The sequence below is a fragment of the Bos javanicus genome, chromosome 22 (assembly GCF_032452875.1).
Source record: "Bos javanicus breed banteng chromosome 22, ARS-OSU_banteng_1.0, whole genome shotgun sequence".
Classification (NCBI taxonomy): domain Eukaryota; kingdom Metazoa; phylum Chordata; class Mammalia; order Artiodactyla; family Bovidae; genus Bos; species Bos javanicus.
In genome coordinates, this window is record NC_083889.1 from 46,593,943 (window position 1) to 46,617,271 (window position 23,329).

At 38.9% G+C, this 23,329-nt stretch overlaps 1 protein-coding gene across 5 annotated transcripts in view; it reads right to left on the reverse strand.

Moving 5' to 3' along the window:
• CACNA2D3 (calcium voltage-gated channel auxiliary subunit alpha2delta 3) overlaps nucleotides 1-23,329 on the reverse strand; it is a 903,838-nt gene that overhangs the window by 627,635 nt on the left and 252,874 nt on the right. The gene's annotated exons all lie outside the window — the stretch shown is intronic.

A 23,329-nucleotide genomic window follows, 5' to 3' on the forward strand; every position in this document is an offset into this window, starting at 1 on the left:
GGGCTCTTGGAAAGGACATATCCTTCTTGTGATGGAGTTATCCCAGTCTGCACTCTGATGCCAACAGGAGACAAGCCTACATTACATGAGAGAATTTAGGGGAATGCCCGGCCTCTCCTGCACCAACAAGAATAGACTCAGTTGCTACACACAGTGATAATGACAAAAAGCACATCAAGAACCATGAACACCCTTTGGAAAGAACAAAATATTGTCAATCTTTCTCAAAACACTAGTATAAAGATAAATGAATTATAAGAAATGTTATTTAAGAAAGAAATCATGTGCCATAAATTTACCTAAAACAGAGCAGTCCTGGAGACAGTGTTCCCATTGTTAATAAAATAAAAATAAACTGAATCATCATTAACAAAATCAAAACCACTCAACTTCCAACTCTTGCTTACCAGCAGAAAATAATAGCCCAGAGTGTCCTTTTCTGAGCAAATATCCTTATCATCTAAGTCAAATTAAGTATGTTTTTAAAATAATTTTGATTATTACTTGCAGGCAAGGAAAATCAATTTAAATGTGCTAATATTTCAGTTATTATATAAGGAACTGCCACTGAGCCTGAGGAGAACTGTTACTCTATCATATCTATTAGAAAGGCAGTGTTCTTTTAATAATAAGTTAATTTTCTCTTGTATGAATTCCTCTTTTGGCTTTGCAGATGGGACTACAGAATTGTGTTTTTTTAATTAAAACTACACACTGGAAATAAAAATGGTTTTGAAGACTGGTATTCAAAATTGAGATCTGAGAAAGCAGCAGTTTTGTCCATAGGTACACCTTCCCCCTTAATAACCAAGCATTTCCTTACTAAATAAAAATGATAACAATATAGCAGAATATACATCCTGGCCTTGAAACAAAGCACCTACAAGCTAAAAACTTGCAATTCATCAACTGATACATACTACACTGACTTTTAAGATTTCTAAATAATTCTTCCTTTTTAGTGGAATAAACACAGAAGTTAACTTTATATATATAAAATGCTAGAAGCCATGGACCATAGATAGTATTTATTGCTCTGGTGAAGGCAAAACTGCCAAGGGGAACAGCAGGGTATTAAGGCATTTCATTTAAAACCACATCTTATTTCTTGTTACAATGACTCCACATACATCATGCTACAATACAGAATGCACAGTCTCCCCTCTCCTCCCCTGAAAACACTGAAATCAAGGCTAGCATTAAAGACATTGGAGATGTCACACTCTCTGTCATGGTCCAGAAGGGGGAAAATAGGACACCAAGTCAAAGTAAAAATTGGATCAGAAGAAGAAAATGATTTTTTGTTCTACTTGTATTTCATTTTTTGGTTCCAGATCTTTTTGGCTTAAAAGGAGAAAAGATGGAAAGAAATACGCAGTGAAGAGTGGGGAAAGCAATGGAAAATACAATTCCACAACCAAAGTAACTTATTACTGGAACCCTACTGATTCTATCAGGTGAACAAATTGTGCACAAGTGAAAAAAGTTTTTAATAAATATCCCTAAAATTGGAGCAGGGACAATTATGGCCAAAAAGCCTTTAAACAGAAACATAAAAACCATATGTAGGACTTCCCTGGTGGTACAGTGAATAAGAATCTGCCTGCCAATACAGAGGACACAGACTTGATTCCTGGTCCAGGAAGGTTCCACATCCCGAGGAGCAACTAAGCCCGTGAACCACAGCTATTGAGCCTGTCTGTCCTCTAGCGCCCCTGAGCTGCAGCTACTGAGCCCATTGCCACACTACTGACAGCCATGCACCTAGAGCCTGTGCTCCGCAACAAGAGAAGCCGCCGCAACAGGAAGCCCACGTACCAACTGGAGAAAGTCTGAGGGCAGCAACGAGGATCTAGTGCGACCAAAAATAAATAAGTCAATAGGTTTTTTTAAAAAACACATGAAAAGCAAAGAAAAATGATACTTTTATTTCTCATATTAAAGACAAAAAGCTTTGGCTTGTAAATTCTATGATCATGGGATACAGGAATTTTAACAAAAATTTCAAACTATTTAATATGTCTAGTGATTTCACTTTGTGTTTTACAAAGACATTTAATGCTCGTATTGGGTTTTTATTGCCCTTTTTCTCTGAAATCAGTACAAAATTCTTTCTCAAATAATGCTTAAATTCAACTGAAGGGATGCTAAGGAAGATCTGTGGTCATTTAACATAGCGCTAGTTATTAAATTGTCTTTAATACCAGAAAAAAGATCACGTGACTCTTCCTTCAAATCAACAAGAGCTAAACTTGCAGAAAAGCAGCTAAATGGGGCAATCAAAGAGAAGCAACAATCGCTGTCACAACCACACCCAGCGTGATATGGTCTATCTTTTCCCGACACAAATGATCATCAGCTTTTGTTTTAGGGACTGCCAATGAGTGTGATGGAGTAAAAGTTACATGCTGTGCCAATCAGTATGTACAGAAGGTGATCATTATCCTAGTACCATGTTACGATCATGTCTTAAACTTGACATACTGACCACCTGAAGAGATAAGGACAGAGGAAACCCAGGTTCTCTCTACAGTCACAGATTTCAAACTCAACTGGTCCTAGAAATAAAAATGAAAAATCTCTATTCTCATTAAATGCCATCAGTTCATCAAAAGATCTGTCCAGAAATCTGGACAAAATGAGACTGATTTGTCCCAGGATTAATTCTAAACATTCCATCCTTGTATGAAGAGTCAGAAACCAACAATTTAAGAACTGTCATGTTGGGGGGAAGAGTAAGATATTTAAATTTACATTTTCACTCCATCTGTTGTTAATCTCTTCTCTTCTCCAATCTGGATATAGTTTTTATCACTCTGTAACAGTATAGATTAGGGCTCCCCAAGAGACTTAGTGGTTAAAGACTTCACCTGCCAATGCAGAAGACTCAGGAGATGTGGGTTCAATCCCTGGGTTGAGAAGATACATGGGAGAAGGAAACAGCAACCCAATCCAGTATTCTTGCCTGGAGAATCACAGGGACAGAGGAGCCTGGCAGGCTATAGTCTGTAAGGTCACAGAGTTGGACACGACTAAGCGCACAGGCAACAGTGTAGATTAATCTTTGACGCTTTTGTAGCTAGAGTAATTGAAGGACTTGTATCACCAGTGAGCCATGGAACATCATGAGGTGGTTTACAGAGGGTGGAAGACATGCATAAAGAAAACAGCTATTTCCCTATAAAGAACTAAATGAAAAATCATAGTAACAATAAGCCACAAAGCTTCCCCCAAAAAATTACATTTAAGTTGAGCTCTAAAGGAAAGTGGGACGATGCTAAAAGAGCGTTCAGCCCAAAGAAACATGGCAAACAAAGTTTTGGAGGCAAGAATAATTTTGGGACTTTGTTCTAGAAACAGCTGGATATCAGAGACCTATGCAGAGACCACATTAATTGCTGGATTACCATCAGGTAGTGAATCAGGGCAAAAGGAATAACCTGGAGAGATGGACACCAACTAGACAAGAAATCCAAGACGTCTTTCCCTCCTACTCTGAAACACTGAAGCTGAAGTTAGAGTCACATCTGAGTCTAATAATATTCAGTAATCCTTATTGATACGAATGTTTTTGCTTTTCAACTCAATAGAAAAAGCACATATAAATCACCAGCTATCAAGATGATCGTTCCTTTAGAGAAAAACAACTTTTAAGGAGCCTTCATTATTTCTTTGTTCCTGTACAAGAAATAAGCTTTGTTGCACACGAATGAACATTTTGTATAAAATGACCTTCTGCTTGAAAGCTGCAAAGATTGCTTCTGCTTTAAAAACAGCAAACATTTCAAAGTAGATTATAAAAGCTAATCTATAAAGTTTTCAGAGAAAGCAGGTAACAGAACAATAGAGTAAACACATCGTGTGTATGTGGGGAGAGTTTTCTTTCCTTCCTCCACCCCATCTCTTCCTGTCTCCTTCAGATTGCATAAGGCTACACCAACCTTTTACAAGACAAAATAAGCCTAGAGTTTACATCAGAAGACTGGATCACAATCAATAACAAATTATCTTTGTTTCCACAGGAGATACCTGTTATCAATTTGAGGCTGATTCGATTAATAACTGTTATCAACATGAGTGGCCAATTTCCAAACCAAAGCTATCTCATTTTACACCTAAGGCTGCATTTGCCAAAATGTAACATTTGCAAAACTATTGAACATGGAAACAGCCAAACTGCTCAAAAGGCTACCCAAGGGCCAAAGCAGCTGGGAGGAGACAGAAAAAAAAAGACAGTCTTACATTTCAGCCCCAGCAAGTTTTTCCAAATGATCCAGCATTTTAGAATGTGGTCTTCTACGTAGGTATCCTCCTGGCAGTGGTTTATAGAGTTGGATTATCAAAATCAAGGCTATTTAACCATGAACCTTGCAAAGTTCCCTCTGAATCCTTCAGTTTTAAGATAACTGAACTCTTCCCTTCATGGGCAATGGAACTGTCATTAACTTCCTGACAGGGTTTAAGTCCAGTGTGAAAAGAGCTATGATATTAAGTCGGTTTAAGGATAAACATACCCCACAATGGAAATTACCTATCACTGAGGCCTCTGACCATGTTGAACAAAATTTTGTTCCAGCCCTTAATTACATCTTTCCAGGGCTGACTCAGAGGTTTTGACCAGAATCCACAATGGCAGAGCATTGAGGATACTGTCCAACTAGGTAAGGAAGATGGGAGCATCTGCCTAAGAAAAGAAATATAAGATAAGGTGCAGCCAAGTTAAGAAGGTGATAGTCCTGGAGAGAATGTCTACGGTACAGAGAGTTTCCAATTCTGGCTGTAACAACAAGTTCCCATAACTTCTGTTCAATTTAGTTTAACAAGTATTTGTTGAGAACCTATTAATCAGAACAGCAACAAGAACCGAGTGGGACACTAAGAAGGAGATGACTTAATCATGGCTCTAAGCTTTTGGCCTTTTAAACATTACAGCTCAATAGAATTAAAACAGTCTCAGAGCCCAAGGACAAAGGTTTGAACACAGATCTTTCCACTCAGTAGCTACTTGACTCTGAGAAAACCTTAACTTCTTTGAGTCTTGGTTTTCTTACCCTGTGAACTGAAATAATACCATTTTTAGTCTGTATTTCCATGTGTGAATTTGATGAGCATGTACATGCAAAACATTTCCTGAAGAATTCCACACAAATGTAATTAAGCTATCGTGGTAATGGGGCAGGGGAGGAGACAAAATTTTCAAGCATAACACAGTTTGACTGAACAACAAAAGACCAGAGTCTATGATTCCCATGGTTGGCTCCCATGTGGGGAGAACTTGGAACAGCAACACAAGTTCACAGTTACATGGAGGTTATGTGAAAGTTAATTCTGCTGCCAAGAAAAGGACTCCAAAATCTGTGTTCTCAAACACAAGGCTGTGCGCCTGCTCCTTAAGGACTGGCTTTCAGAATCCACCAGGCTTTTTTTAGCTTCAACAGCAAAATCTGTGATCAGTCGGGTGAAAATGGAATGAGGCAAGGGCCTTTATAAAGTTTTGACTGATGTCCTCAAAATGGCACAAACACAGAAATTAAGCTGTTTGCCAAAGCAAGCTCCTTTGATGGATGGTACCAGTGTGACACAGAACAGGACAGCGACTATGGCAGGCAGCTCCCCGCCCCTGGGCCCTAACTATAATCAGAGAAGGAAAATTCCCTTTACCCTTGAAAACAGAGAAATACTGAACAATTTCTGTGTCTAATAGATTTTACCTACTCAGATGGATTTTTATGTAAATATGATGCAGGGGAAACGCTATTTCAATTCTGTTTCTATTCTCTACTTGTATCCACCCATCCAGATGTTTACCAGGCAACTTCAGTTTGAAAGGGAACATATTATGTTGGTCCAAGAGTAGGCTCCGGGGTCAGACAACCTGACTTGAATCCTAGCTTGAGCTACTTCATTAGAGTACTCTGGGCAAAAGCTCTTGGTACCTAATGAACGTCCATTAATGTCAGCTCTTATTATTGTTGATGATGATAACAAGACAATGCTGATGATAATTAGGTATATGAGAAGAATTACACTAAAAGCTGGGCCATGAGGATGACCAACACATTCACAGTTCAGCTCTGAGGAGAAGCAAGTATTTATAATTAGACAGTGTAGTGTGGGCTCTTACAGGAGGTCCCACAAGGAGATAACAGCAAATTATTTAGTTTCACATTTCCTATCCCAGTGCCAAACTGTTCTAACTACTGTAATCAATTAATCCAGTTAATCCTCACAGCCATCCTATAAAGGAAAGCACATAGCTTTATCCCAACTTTACACATGGTAGAACCACAGAGCAAAGAGGTTTAAGGTGTTATGACAACTCAAAGTAAGGAACTCAAAGTAAGATATCTCTGCCAGGGAATGGGGTACCAGTCTGGGGAAGGTTTCATAAATGATGTGACAGTGAGTTTGAGTTAAAGGCTGAGTGGAAGTCAGCCAACTGGTTAAGAGAAGTGATGGGAGACTGAGCAGCAAAGGCTCCAAGGAAGAAGCCTCATGAGTCTGCAGAGTCTGTTGGTGGTTTGGGATGGGGAAGGCCAGTGGTATGGGGAGAAAGGTACAAAGAGGCAGGCAAGTGGGGTTCAAATGAGCAAGGGCAAGAAGCAAGGCCAAGGAACACTATGTTCTGTGCACTATAGTCAGGGTGAGGAGCAACGAGGTCTGACTGGGCATAAAAGCAACATGATCAGTTCTGAAACTGAAGTCATCTTTAAAGTAATCTGGTAGCAATGATTTAAAAAATAGATTAGACTCCTATATCTAGATTGGAAGGAAAGAAGGGAAGAGGAAGAAAGGGATGGATTTGAGGCAAACCAAGAAACGAATGCAGGGTGAAGAAAGGTTTTAAGATGAAAATACGCTCACACTCTGTGAGCAGTAATAAGCAAGAAACAGTAGTAAGAACCACCATGAAAAGCTCCCTGCAGGCCCAGGTCAGGGCAGTATTCAGATACTTCCTGAGGACCAGAAAGCCATCAGCAGGCCTCCAGTTCAAAGAGCCTTAAACTTAGACTTCCTGCATTAATCTCCTAAAGAGAGCACAGGTATAGTCACAGAGAAACCATAGCACTGGAAGAAGATGCATCTCTTTCCTGGACCACACAGCCTATGGTGCATACAATTTTTCTTACTGTATCCTTTACTTCTTAAGAAAAACTCAATCACATTGTATAAGCACTCTCTGCTTTAAAAAAAAAAACAAAAAACAGTAATGTGTTAAATGCAAATATTTAAAATATATCCCAGTTCTCAACTCTGTTTTGTCATTAGGTCCGTATAGTCAAAGCTATGGTTTTTCCAGTAGTCATGTATGGATGTGAGAGTTGAACCATAAAGAAGCTGAGCGTCAAAGAATTGATGCCTTCAAATTGTGGTGCTGGAGAAAACTCTTGAGAGGTCCTTGGACTGCAAGGAGATCAAACGAGTCAATCTTAAAAGGAAATCAACCCTCAACATTCATTGGAAGGACTGATGCTGAAGCTTAAGCTCTATTACTTTGGCCACCTGATGAGAAGAGCTGACTCGGTGGAAAACACTCTGATGCTGGGAAAGATTGAGGGCAGGAGGAGAAAGGGGTGACAGAGGATGAGATGGTTGGATGGCATCACCAACTCAATGGACATGAGTTTGAGCAAACTCTGGGAGACAGTGAAAGACAGGGAAGCCTGGAGTGCTGCAGTCCAAGGGGTTGCAAAGAGTCAGACGTGACTGATCATCAACAACATTTCTTAACAGACTGGGAACCTTGAAAAATGAAAACGGCCTGGGTCCCTCTTGACTTTTGAAGGACCCTGAGTTAGCAGACCGAGTTGGCTTTTACTTTTCTAAGGTAAAGTCAACCACACATACATATGTGTGAAGCTGACTTAAAATGAAATCAAGAATAAATAGTGAAAAATAAGACCATTCCCATGATCTTGGTCCCCAAACATTTTATGTAAGTCCCTTGCTTCAGTGTGCTCAGAAAAGGCCCTCCTCCAGCAAAAGAAATAAGATCCTGAAGCCAGCATTCTACTGGCTCTATTCAGGATCTAAATAAGATCCTGAACCCTGCCTGATACTTTCCCCCAAAATGACTGATTCAACTTAAGATACTGGGCAGCAAGGGGAGCAATCCTGGAGGCAGGATCCTGTCTGTATATGAGCCATACAAAAGCTAAATATGAGCTTTTAAGTCCACTGGAAGCTGAGTAAACCATGGGGCTGGTTCTGAATGAAGTGTGTGTGCCTTCAACTCATCTTCTGTTCTCTTTCCCTTCTAATTCTTATATGCCCCTTTTGTATTCAAGGAATGACATTTTCACTGTTTGGAATCAGGCTTGCCATTTTAAAATTCCAAGGATGAGGAGCCAGCTTAAAGGATAAGCTGGCTTTCCCTTTTTTAATGCCCAGGTAATGAACTGAAATTACATAGAAGATTTGAATTTTATAGAAAGGTATTCATATACTTTATTCTCTCTGCTTCAACTCTCTTTCTCCTCTGTCAACTTTTAATTATAACTTTATTTCAAAATGACAATCAAGTAAGCAGATACATGAACACATGCTAGTGGTAAAAGATTGGAGGATTTTTTTTTTTTAATGAAGAAAAGACAGAACTAACAAAGGGCTGATTCCATAGTACCAAAAAGTAAACTAAGACCAAAAACTTAAATTCTTTCAAATGTTTATGAAATTTATTTGTACACCAGGCTTGCTTTTTTTTTTTTTTAATGGAACATTTTTTAGTCTTTATTGAGCTTGTTACAATATTCCTTCTGTTTGCCTTTTTGTTTCTTTGGCCATGAGGCATACAGGATCTTAGATATCTGACCAAGGATTGAATCCGCACTGGCTGCAATGGAAGGTGAAGTCTTAAACTTTGGACTGCTAGGAAAGTACCATCGACCTGCTTTTGACATTCATCATGCTTTGCTCACACATACTCCCTCCTGATTGGTCAGGCCTTCAGTTTGGAGTCTTGTAACTTTCCGATGCTCTTACAGGACTCAAACAAAACAGACAACACACTGACAGTCTATGTTTGCCTTTCTCCAAACACCCAGACCCTAGACACACACAGCAGTAGTAAATTCAACCACATGAAATGTCCACTCTGTGAATACAAAGCAGTTAAATCTCAGCAAATCTATGCAGTTTCAGCAAATACATTTGGACTTTAGTAGGCTTCAAATTCCCTTTAAGAGTCTAAAGGAGCAAAATTATTTTGAGCAAATTAAGAGTTTGACGAAGACACAGAAGATGGGAATGAATACAACAGAGGCCCTTCTCTGTGCCGAGCACTTTACACTGTTTGCGCACTTAGCCCTTGGGGAACTATCCTTATCACACAGATGAGAAACAGTTTTAGAAGATGAAGGGACTACCCCAAAGTGATCCAGAAAATGAGTTATAGTGGTTAGAATGACACTCATTTTCCAGTGACTGTGAAGATGGGGAGATCCCAGCTGGGAAAAGGATGTTGGATTTCATTATCCTCCCAGTCTTTTGACCCTTCCCCAAAGCCCTTCAATAAAATGGCTTGATTCCCTCCCCCAACAAAGAAACTCAGGACACTCCCACTTGGCTAAACTGCTATAAACACTTGGATCATCAGTGCCAATGTGGACACCCTCTATCGTGACATGGATCCTTGGAACCATGGCCACTAGCAGCTTCCTCAACTGGTCCCTAAGCAAAGACTTAAGTCTAACAAACAAAGAAACTGATGACATGGTGTCTTGATTGGATCCTGACTGTCATGACTATTAAGCTTCAAAACCAGGCAGAAAGAGGCATAAGAGCTAGACTGGAGGAAATGATACACCCTCATATCTTTTGCACTGTATCAGAAACAGTGCCTGCCATCTAATTATCTGACGAAAGAAAAACAGACTGATGTCCTGGTCACGACTTTTATCATGCCCCAAAACAGGGATGCAAATCTATCACTGAGGGGAAAAAAATACAATCCGATGGGTGACCATTACCTATTATCTCTCACAGCTCAGTGATCCTCCCTTTCAGGCGTGCAGACCTTTTAGAGAACTCATCTCCATGGTGACAAGGATTTTGCACAAGAGTCAAGACCAAACATCTAGTTTTTGATGTGATGGGAGAGGCAGTAATCTCATGCGGTCTGATAGCAGCTGCTCACACGTGTCCTTTAGGCCAAGTTCCACTAAGCTCAGTAGGAGCAAGACACTGAGCAGGAACAGGCTGCTGCACCTGGAAAACACAGTCCTCCCACTGCACTGTCGGTGCCTCCTGAGCACGAACCAACAGACAGGACCCCAGCCTTCACGGGCTTACGTTGAAGAGACAAAGAGAACAGATGCAAACAAGGAACAGATGCCGTAGGTCACATCAGGTAAGAATGAGGGTCATAAAGATTATAAAACAAGGTGGCACGGTAGAAAGTGACAGGGGCAGGAATGTTTGCGGTGCTCAGAAAAGAGATTCCCACAAAATCAACATGTACCTGAATTACAAGAAGGAGCCCAAAGGCCATCTGGGGAGGAAAAACAGCAAGTGCACAGGCTCTGAGGTGCTGGCTACTTCACTCAAACACAGACCCACAATCTGAAACCTGTGGTGCCAGCTGTGCCTAGCTCAGGATTATTTGAATTTTAGAAAGGTAAAATGATACACATATCACACATTTGTTACAAATCACCCCCAGTGAGGGCTGAGGAAGTACCCCATAATCAAATATTAATACTTCTATAATAAGACATATGATTATTCACATTAAGGAGAACAAATAAATATTATACATAACCACCTGTTAATTCCGTTCATTTCCACCAAATGAGTTATGAAAAAACTTTCAACTTTCAGAGCTATCTGTATTACAAACTTGGAGTATGAGTTTCTGAACCTACTCAAACTTGAAAAAATTTAAGTTCATAGACATTTCTCAACTTTATGTTGCTGCTGCTGCTGCTAAGTCTCTTCAGTCGTGTCTGACTCTGTGCGACCCCATAGACGGCAGCCCACCAGGCTCCCCCGTCCCTGGGATTCTCCAGGCAAGAACACTGGAGTGAGTTGCCATTTCCTTCTCCAATGCATGAAAGTGAAAAGTGAAAGTGAAGTCGCTCAGTCGTGTCTGACTCTTAGCGACCCCATGGACTGCAGCCCACCAGGTTCCTCCGTCCATGGGATTTTCCAGGCAAGAGTACTGGAGTGGGGTGCCATTGCCTTCTCTGCAACTTTATGTTAGCCACAAAGTATTCTCAGCCCTTTAGCTTGGCTACCACATGAGCCAACAAATCACCAAATTAAATGAGGAAGGACAGATCAAATAAATGCAAATGGAGGAGAGATCTTATTGGAGTGATGCAAATGCATACACAATGTGATGTGAGTTATACCTCAATAAGGTTGTTAGTAAACACCCTCTTCCAACAACACAAGAAACAATATAGCAAACATCCTCTTCCAAAAACACAAGAGACTACTTTACACATGGACATCACCAGATGATCAATCTCGAAATCACTGATTATATTCTTTGCAGCCAAGGATGGAGAAGCTCTATACAGTCAGCAAAAACAAGACCGGGAGCTGACTATAGCTCAGACCATGAACTCCTTATTGCCAAATTCAGACTTAAACTGAAGAAAGTAGGGGGAACCACTAGACCATTCAGGTATGACCTAAATCAAATCTCTTACAAGTATACACTGGAAGTGACAAATAGATTCAAGGGATTAGATCTGATAGAGTGCCTGAAGAACTATGGAGGAAGGTTCATGACATTGTACAGGAGGCGGTGATCAAAACCATCCCCAAGAAAAGGAACTGTAGAAAGGCAAAATGGTTGTCTGAGGACGTCTTACAAACAGCCAAGAAAAGAAGAGAAGCAAAAGGCAAAAGAGAAAAGGAAAGATATAGCCATCCGAATGCAGAGTTCCAAAGAATAGCAAGGAGAGATCAGAAAGCCTTCCTAAGTGACCAATGCAAAAAAATAGAGGAAAATAGTGGAATGGGAAAGACTAGAGATCTCTTCAAGAAAATCAGAGATATGAAGGGAACACTTCATGCAAAGATGGGCTCAATAAAGGACAGAAATGGTATGGACCTAACAGAAGGAGAAGATACTAAGAAGAGGTGGCAAGAATACACAGAATTATATAAAAAGATCTTAATGACCCAGATAACCATGACAGTGTGATCACTCACCTAGAGCCAGACATCCTGGAATGCAAAGTCAACTGGGCCTTAGGAAGCATCACTACAAACAAAGTCACTGGAGGTGATGAAATTCCAGCTGAGCAACTTGAAATGATAAAAGATGATGCTGTGTAAGTGCTGCACTCAATACGCCAGCAAGTTTGGAAAACAGCAGTGGCCACAGGAGTGGAAATGATCAGTTTTCATTCCAATCTCAAAGAAAGGCAATGCCAAAGAACGTTCAAACTACCGTACAATTGTACTCATCTCACATGCTAACAAAGTAATGCTCAAAATTCTCCAAGTGAGGCTTCAACAGTATGTGAATCGAAAACTTCCAGATGTTCAAGCTGGATTTAGAAAAGGCAGAGGAATCAGAGATCAAATTGTCAACATCTGTTGGATCATAGAAAATGCAAGAGAGTTCCAGAAAAATACCTACTTTTGCTTTACTGACTATGCCAAAGTCTTTTATTGTGTGGATCACAACAAACTGTGGCAAATTCTTCAAGAGATAGGAATACCAGATCACCTTACCTGCCTCCTGAGAAATCTTTATGCAGGTCAGGAAAGGAAAAAGGAAAGTGAAGTCATTCAGTCGTGTCTGACTCTTTGGCGACCCCATGGACTGTTGCCTACCAGGCTCCTCTATCCATGGGATTTTCCAGGCAAGGGTATTGGAGTGGGTTGCCATTTCCTTCTCCAGGGGATCTTCCCAATCCAGGGATTGAACCTGGGTCTTCCACATTGCAGGCAGACACTTTACCGTCTGAGCCACAGGGAAGTCCTAATGCAGGTCAAGAAGCAACATTAGAACCGGACATGGAACAATGGACTGGTTCCAAATCAGGAAAGGAGTACGTCAAGGCTATATATTGTCACCCTACTTATTTAACTTATACGTGGAGTACATCATGAGAAATGACTGGCTGGATGAAGCAAAGCTGGAATCGAGATTGCCAGGAGAAATATCATTAACCTCAGATATGCAGATGATACCACCCTTATGGCAGAAAGTGAAAAAGAACTAAAGAGCCTCTTGATCAAAGTGAAAAAGGAGAGTGAAAAAGCTGGCTTAAAACTCAACATTCAGAAAACTAAGATCATGGCATCCAGTCCCATCACTTCATGGCAAATAGATGGGGAAACAATGGAAACAATGAGGGACTTTATTTTCTTGGGCTCCAAAATCACTGCAGATGGTGACTGCAGCCATGAAATTAAAAGGTGCTTGATCCTTGGAAGAAAAACTATGACAAACCTAGACAGCATATTACAAAGCAGAGACATTACTTTGTCAACAAAGATCCATATAGTCAAAGTTATGATTTTTTTTAATTTTATTTTATTTTTAAACTTTACATAATTGTATTAGTTTTGCCAAATATCAAAATGAACCTGGAACATCCTGATACATGTGGACTGATCCTGATCCTGAACCCTTCCACCTTCCTGACTCCCCTCTGGGTCGTCCCAGTGCACCAGCCCCAAGCATCCAGTATCGTGCATCGAACATGGACTGGTTTCTCATTTCATACATGATATTTTACATGTTTCAATGCCATTCTCCCAAATCTTATAACATCCCTCTCCCATCTGTAGTCCATATAGACTGTTCTACAGTACATGTTCAGTAATGTCTCTTTTGCTGTCTCAGTACACAGGGTTATTGTTACCATACTTTCTAAATTCCATATTTATATGCGTTATTACACTGTATTGTGTTTTTCCCCAAACTGGCTTACTTAACCCTGTATAATGGATCCAGTTTCATACACCTCAATAGAACTGATTCAGTAATGGATGGAACTTGAAAATGGCTAGTAAAGTTACAGTAGTCATTTTTTCATGTGAGAGTTGGACCATAAACAAAGCTGAGCACTAAAGAACTGATGCTTTTGAACTGTGCTGTTGGAGAAGACTCAAGAGTCCCTTAGATTGCAAGGAAATACAATCAGTCAATCCTAAAGGAAATCAGTCCTGAATATTCATTGGAAGGACTGATGCTGAAGCTGAAGTTCCAATGCTTTGGCCACCTGATGAGAAAAACTGACTCTTTAGAAAAGACCCTGATGCTGGGAAAGATTGAAGACAGGAGAAGAAGGGGACCACAGAGAATGAGATGGTTGGATGGCATCACCGACTCAATGGACATGAGTTTGAGGAAGCTCAGGGAGTTGGTGATGGACAGGGAAGCCTGGCGTGCTGCAGTCCATTGTGTTGCAAAGAGTCGGACATGACTAAGCAACTGAACTGAGGTGAAGATTGTTATAACATCAACGAGAGAAACTCAGAAATGTTAATTAATATACTCACAAGTCTGTAAATGTAGAAACCCTTTTATCTATAATGTGATCCATTTTCTCACAGTAAAAGTGTTCCCAGTAATGTAAAATGATACATCTATTTTGGAAAACAATCTGGCAGTTACTAAAAGGTTAAACACAGACTTACCATACAATCCAGAATTCCACTCTTTCATTTTTCAAGAAAAATGAAAAATCAAGTTTACACAAAAACTTACACACAGATGTTCACAACTGTGCTTTTAATAATGGCCCCAAACTGGAAATAACCCTAAAGCCCAAGAGCCAATGAATGGATAAACAAATGCAGTATATCCATACAATGGAATATTAGTCTGCAATAAAGAGAAATGAAGTACATCAGTACATAACACGGATGGAACTTGAAAACAGTAGGCTATGTGAAAGGAGTCAGTCACACCAAATCACATATTATATGATCCCATGTATATGAAATGTCCAAAAAAATGGAAATTCACAGAAACAGAAAGCAAATTACCAGATGCAGAGCTGGGGAGGATGCTAAAATTGAAGGACAGGAGCTAAAGATATCGGATTTCTTTCCAGGATAATGAAATTGTTCTAAACTTACTTGTGGTGATAGTTTTACAACTGCAAATATTTAAGATTTAATATATTTATTAAATATATATAAATACATATGTAATTTAATAAAAATGTTGAATATCTTTAGTATATATTAAATTTAATTTATATAACATTTAATATATATACTATATATTAAATATACATATTTAGTACATATATTTAATTTAACATATATATTAATATATAAATACATATATGCTAAAATTCAGAGTGAATTTACACTTCATATGGATAAACTGCATGGTATATAAATTATATTTCAATAAAACTATCACCAAAAAACACTGTCTTTGTACATTAGGGTGGAATTAAATATGCATTACTGTCTGATGTTCCTCAAAGCACAAATGACTCCATGACATCTGCCAGATTAGTGAGTATAACCCGTCTTCATAAAATGTGACCTGTGACTGCCAATCACCATTAACAGTGGGAAAGTTCTTGCTTTCCAACTATGACATTGGACAAGTCTGTGAAGAGATTTAAATCTCCTTTAAAAACTTATATGTAATTCAGATTTGATATCTTTAAAAGAAGCACTAAAATAATACCTGTTAATATAAAATCAAAAAAAGAATACCAACTCGTGTCCAGGTATTCTAATAAAATCTTGCACCTTATATAATTTCCTTCATTTACCAATATTTCACTAAGACAAACCACTTATTTAATGCTGTCTAACAGAATTGTTAATATGCAGGTACTCAATGAAAATCATCAACAATGCCCAGCAGAGGTAAGGTGGGAGGCATGTAAACTCTGCAGATGGTAGGTAATGTTTCACAGTCAGGGACACGGAAGGGGCAAAAGAGCATCATAAAGGCCAGAGCGGTCAGTGGGCACGTAATCCAGGATACTCTGTGGAAACATGACAAAGATCCTGGATCAATTAAGATAAGTTTATTGGGAAGGCAAGTTGCAAGGCTTAAACAGAGACTACTACAGGCTTCCCTGGTGGCTCTGGGGTAAAGAAGCTGCCTGCCAAAGCAGGAGACACAGGTTCGATCCCTGATCCAGAAAGACCCCACATGCCATGGAGCAGCTAAGCCCCTGCGCCGCAACTACTGAAGCCCGCGTGCCCTAGAGCGCATGCTCTGCAGCAAGAGACGCCATCGCAACCAGAAGTCAGAGCACCACAACTAGGGAGCAGCCCCCGTTCCACCCAACTAGAGAAAAGCCCGCACAGCAACAAAGACCCAGCACAGCCAAAAACAAACATTTTAACAGAAACACTGGTTAGTCCTATGAGTTTCAAAAACTGTAAGCAATATGACTGGACAGCTATTAGAGAGGAAACATTGGAAAACATAAGTTAGTACTTTTCATACTGTTCACAGGGTTCTCAAAGCAAGAATACTACAGTGGGTTGCCATTTCCTCTTCCATTGGACCAGATTTTGTCAGAACTCTTCACTATGACCTGACCATCTTGGGTGGCCCTGCAAGGCATGGCTCCTAGCTTCATTGAGTTATGCAATCCCCTTTGCCACAATAAGACCGTGATCCATGAAGGGAGAAAAAGTCAGTTTTCATTCCAATCTGAAATAAGGGCAACACCAACAATGTCCAAACTACCATACAATTGCACTCATTGAACAGGCTAACAAGGTAATGCTCACAATCCTTCAAGCTAGACTTCAGCAGTGCCTGACCAGAGGATGTCCAGATGTGCAAGCTGGGTTTCAAAGAGGCAGAGGGACTGGAGATCAAATTGCCAACATCTGTTGTACCATGGAGAAAGCAAGGGAATTTCAGAAAACCTCTACGTCTGCTTCATTGACTATGCTAAAATCTTTGACTGTGTGGATTACAGCAAACTGTGGAAAAATTTTTAAAGAGATGGGAGTACCAGACCATTTTACCTGTCTCCTGAGAAACCTATGTGCAGGTCAAGAAGCAACAGTTAGAACCAGACATGGAACAGTGGACTGATTCAAAACTGGGAAAGGAGTACAACAAGGATGTATACTGTCACCTTATTTATTTAACTTACATACAGAGTCCATCATTCGAAATGCTGGGCTGGATGGATCACAAGCTGGAATCAAGGTTGCTGGGAGAAAACAAAACCTGAGATATGCAGATGATATCACTCTAATGGTAGATACATCACTTCTGATAAGGGTGAAAGAGGAGAGTGAAAAAGCTGATTTGAAGTTCAACATTCAAAAAACGAAGATCATGCCATTTGGTCCCATCACTTTATGGCAAATAGAAGGGGAAAAAGTGGAAGCAGTGACAGATTTTATTTTCTTGGGCTCCAAAATCACTGCAGATAGTAACTGCAGCCATGAAATTAAAAGATGCTTGCTCCTTGGAAGGAAAGCTATGAAAAACCTAGACAGCATATTAAAAAACAGAGACATCACTTTGCTGACAAAGGTCCATCTGGTCAAAGCTGTGGTTTTTCCAGTAGTCATGTAAGGATGTGAGTGCTGGACCATAAAGAAGGCTGACTACTGAAGAACTGATGCTTTCTAATTGTGGTGCAGGAGAAGACAATTGACTGCAAGGAATCAAACCAATCAATCCTAAAGGAGCTCAGTCCTGGGTGTTCATTGGAAGGACTGATGCTGAAGCTGAAACTCCAATACCTTGGCCACCTGATGAAAAGAGCTGTCTCACTGGAAAAAAAAAAAAAAACTTTATGCTGATTGAAGGCAAAAGGAGAAGGGAGCAGTAGAAGATGAGATGGTTAGATGGTATCACTGATTCAACAGACATGGAGTTGAGCAAGCTCTACGATATGGTAAAGTACAGAGGGGCCTGGCAAGCTACAGTCCATAGGGTCCAAAGAGTCAGATGTGTCTTCACAACTGAACAACTACAGCAAGTTGGTACTAAGAGAATTAGACCTCACAATTTATCAAATATGAACAGGAGAGGATGGATGAATTCTCAAAAACCATTTTATCACTCCTAACAACTTCCGCCTGGATTCCTGCCACAATATTTACTTGCAAAATATGTTTGTTTTGTTAGCCCTGTTTTGTTTGCTCTCTGCCTTGAATCTGTAGCACGCTTCTGTTTTGAGACTGTTTTTTTTCTTTTTAATTCTTAGCCCCTTCTAAGAATATTAACCATAATTATAAGATCATGTAAAATAATGCAAATATGTATGGAGTTAAACAGCTGCCTTTTTCGTATCAAGTAATCTGGGAAAAGAAAGAAAAGGAAGGAAAGTTAAGAAAAGCTCAGTCTAAAATACAGACAAAGAACACAATTACTAAAATTAAAAATACTCTAGAAGAAGCCAATAGCAGAATATCTGAAGCAGAAGAATGAATCCATCAGCTGGAAGGTAAAATGGTGGAAATCACTTCTGAAGAGCACAATAAAATAAAAAGAATGAAAAGAACTAAGGATAGTCTCAGAGATGTCTGGGACAACATCAAACGCATTAACATTTGAATTATAGGTGTCTCAACAGAAGAAGAGAAAAAGAAAGGGTATGAGAAGATTTTGAAGAGATTATAGTTGAAAATTTCCCCAACATGGAAAAGGAAATAGTCCATCAAGGCCAAGAGGCACAAAGAGTCCCATACAGGGCAAACCTATAGAGAAACACACTAAGACACATACTAATCAAACTAACAAAGATTAAACACAAAGAAAGAATATTAAAAGCAGCAAGGGAAAAGCAACAAGTGACATAAAAGGGAAATCCCATATGTTTAACAGCATATCTTTCAGCAGAAACTCTGCAGGCCAGTAGGAAAGGCAGGATATATTTAAACTACTGAAAGGGAAAAGTCTACAACCAAGATTACTGTACCTGGCAAGGATCTCATTCAAGACTGATGAAGAAATCAAAAGCTTTTCAGATAAGCAAAAGTTAAGAGAATTCACCACCGCCAAACCAGCTTTGCAACAAATGTTAAAGGGACTTATACAGTCAAGATACAAGAGAAGAAAAAGATCTACAAAATCAAACCCCAACCAATTAAGAAATGGCAATAGGAACATACATATCAATAATTACTTTAAATGTAAATGGATTAAATGCTCAAAAAGAAAAAAAAAGGACAGACTGGCTGAATGGATACAAAAACAAGACCAATACATATGCTGTCTACAAGAAACCCACTTCATACCTAAAGACACATATGGACTGAAAGTGAGAGGATGGAAAAATATATTCCATGCAAATGGAAAGCAAAATAAATCTAGAGTAGCAATCCTCATATCAGACAAAATAGACCTTAAAATAAAGACTATCACAAGTGATACGGAAGGACACTACATAATGATCAAGGGATCAATCCAAGAGGAAGACATAACAATTCTAAATATCTAAGCAAACATAGAAGCATCTCAATACATAAGACAAATACTAATCGACATAAAAGGAGAAATCGACAGTAACACAATAATTGTAGGAGCCTTTAACACCCCACTCACACCAATGGACAGATCATCAAAACAGAAAACGAATAAGGAAACACAAGTCTTAAATGATATATTAGATGAGATGGATCTCATTGATAATCTTCAGGACATTCCACCCAAATGCAGAAGGATACACCTTCTTCTCAAGTGCATGTGGAACATTCTCCAGGATAGACCACATCTTTGATCACAAATCAAACCTCAGAAAACTTAAGAAAATTGGTATCACATTAAGCATCTTTTTCCAACCACAATGCTATGAGATCAGATACCAATTACAAGGAAAAAATTGTAAGAAACAAAAACACATGGAGATTAAACAATACGTTTTTAAATAACCAACAGGTTACTAAAGAAATCAAAAGGGAAATAAAAAATTTCTAGAAAGAATAACAATGAAAATGTGACAACTCAAAACCTATGGGATGCAGCAAAAACAGTTCTAAGAGGAAAGTTTATAGCAATACAATCCTACCTCAAGAAACAAGAAAAAAATTGAATAAACAACCTAACTTTACACATAAAACAATTGGACAAAGAAGAAAACACCCCAAAATTAATGAAAGGAAAGAAATCTTAAAATGAGAGCAGAAATAAATGAAAAAGAAATGAAACAATAGTAAAGATTAATAAAACTAAAAGCTGGTTCTTTGAGAAGATAAACAAAATTGACAAACCTTTAGGTAGACTCATCAAGGAAAAAGGACAGAAGAATCAAATCAAAAAAATTAGAAATGAAAAAGGAGAGGTTACAACAGACAATGCAGAAATGCAAAGGATTATAAGAGACTATTATGAACAACTATATGGCAAGAAACTGGATAGCCTGGAAGAAATGGACAGATTCTTAGAAAAGTTCAATCTTCCAAGACTAAACCAGGAAGAAATATAAATTATGAACAACTCAATTACAAGCACTGAAATTGAAGCTGTGATCAAAAATCTCCCAAAAAACTAAAACCCAGGACCAGATGGCTTCACTGGAGAGCTAATGCCTATCCTTCTGCTGCTACTGCTGCCGTTAAGTTGCTGCAGTTGTGTTCAATTCTGTGCAACCCCATAGATGGCAGCTCACCAGGATCCCCCGTTCCTGGGATTCTCCAGGCAAGAACACTGGAGTGGGTTGTCATTCCCTTCTCCAATGGGTGAAAGTGAAGTCACTCAGCCGTGTCCAACTCTTAGCGACCCCATGGACTGCAGCCTACCAGGCTCCTCCATCCATGGGATTTTCCAGGCAACAGTACTGGAGTGTGGTGTCATTGCCTTTTCCAGCCTATCCTTCTAAACTATTTCAAAAAATTGCAGAGGAAGGAACACTTCCAAACTCATTCTGTGAGGCCACCATCACCCTGATACCAAAACCAGACAAAGACAACACAAAAGAAGAAACTACAGGCCAGTATCACTGATGAACATAGATGCAAAAATCCTCAACAAAATTTTAGCAAACAGGATTTAGCAACACTTAAAAAGCTCATACACCATGGTCAAGTTGGGTTTATTCCAGAGATGCAAGGATTTTTCAATATATGCAAATCAATCAGTGTGATACACCATATTAACAAATTGAAAGATAAAAACCATATGATAATCTAAACAGATGCAGAAAAAGCCTTTGACAAAATTCAGCACCAATTTATGATTAAAACTCTTCACAAAATGGGCATAGAAGGAACCTACCTCAACATGTTGTTTAGTCATTGAGTCATGTCCAAATCTTTTGTGACAGGCTCCTCTGTCCATGGAATTTTTCCAGCGAGAATACTGGAATGGGTAGCCATTTCCTTCTCCAACCTCAACATAGTAAAGGCAATATATGATAAGCCTACAGCAAACATCATTCTCAATGGTGAAAAATTGAAAGCATTCCCTGTAAGATCAGGAACAAGACAAGGGTATCCACTTTCACCACTATTATTCAACATAGTTTTGGAAGTCCTAGCTATAGCAATAAGAGAACAAAAAGAAATAAAAGGAATCCAGATCAGAAAAGAAGAAGTAAAGCTCTCACTGTTTGTAGATGACATGATACTATACACAGAAAACCCTAGCAATACTATCAGAAAATTACTAGAGCTAATCAGTGAATTTAGCAAAGTCACAGGATATAAACTCAATACACAGAAATCACTTGCATTTCTATATATTAGCAAAGAAAAATCAGAAATAACTGCAACAAAAAGAATAAAATATCTAGGAATAAACTTACCTAATGGGACAAAAGAACTGTACACAGAAAATTATAAGATAGCGATGAAAGAAATCAAAGACACATTAACAAATGTTTATGTCCTACCAAAACCATAAACCATTTTCCTGGGTAAGAAGAATCAATATTGTGAAGATGACTATACTACCAAATGCAATCTACAGATTCAATGTGATCCCTATCAAATTACCAATGGCATTTCCCAAAGACCTAGAACAAAAAGTTTCACAATTCATATGGAAACACAAAAGACCCCAAATAGCAAAAACAGTATTGAGAAAGAAGAACGAAGCTGGAGGAATCAACCTTCCTGACTTCAGATTATACTACAAAGCTACAGTCATCAAGATAGTATGATACTGGCACAAAAACAGAAATATAGACCAATGGAACTAGATAGAAAGCCCAGATAAACCCATGCACCTATGGGTACCTTATTGTTGACAAAGGAGGCAAGCAGACACAATAAGGCAAAGACAGCCTCTTCAATAAATGGTACTGGGAAAACGGGATAGCTATGTGTAAAAGAATGAAATTAGAATACTTTCTAACACCATACACAAAGATAAACTCAAAATGGATTAAAGACCTAAATGTAAGACCAGAAACTATAAAACTCTTAGAGGAAAACATACACAGAACACTCAATGACATAAATCAAAGCAAGATCCTCTATGACCCACCTCCTAGAGTAATGGAAATAAAAACAACAGTAAACAAGTGGGACCTGATTAAACTTAAAAATTTATGCACAGCAAAGGAAACTATAAGCAAGGTGGAAAGACAGCCCTCAGAATGTGAGAAAACAATAGCAAATGAAACAACTGACAAAGGATTAATTTCCAAAATATACAAACAGCTCATACAACTCAATACCAGAAAAACAAACAACCCAATCAAAACATGGGAAAAAGACCTAAACAGACATTTCTCCAAAGAAGACATACAGATGGCTAACAAACACATGAAAAGATGCTCAACATCGCTCATTATTAGAGAAATGCAAATCAACAGTACATGAGATATCACCTCACACTGCTCAGAATGGCCCTCATCAAAAAGTCTACAAACAATAAATGCTGGAGAGGATGTGGAGAAAAGGGAATGCTCTTGCACTGTTGGTGGGAATGTAAATTGATATAGCCACTACGGAAGACAATATGGAGATTCCTTTAAAAATTAGGAATAAAACCACGTTATGACCCAGCAATCCCACTCCTAGGCATATACCCTGAGGAAACCAAAATTGAAAAAGACATATGTATCCCATTGTTCATTGCAGCACTATTTACAATAGCTAGAACAGGGAAGCAACCTAGATGTCCATTGACAGATGAATGGATAAAGAAGTTGTGGTACATATATACAGTGCAATATTGCTCAGCCATAAAAAGGAACACATTTGAGTCAGTTCTAATGAGGTGGTTGAACCTAGAGCCTATTATACAGAGTGAAGTAAGTCAGAAAGAAAAGACAAATATCAGATACTACAGAGTCGGACACGACTAAAGCAACTTAGCAGCAGCAGGAGCAACACATATATACAGAATCTAGAAAAATGGTACTGAAGAATTTATTTGCAGGGCAGCAATGGAGAAACAGATATAGAGACTAGAAGTATGGACATGGGGAGAGGGGAGGAGAGGGTGAGATATATAGAGAGA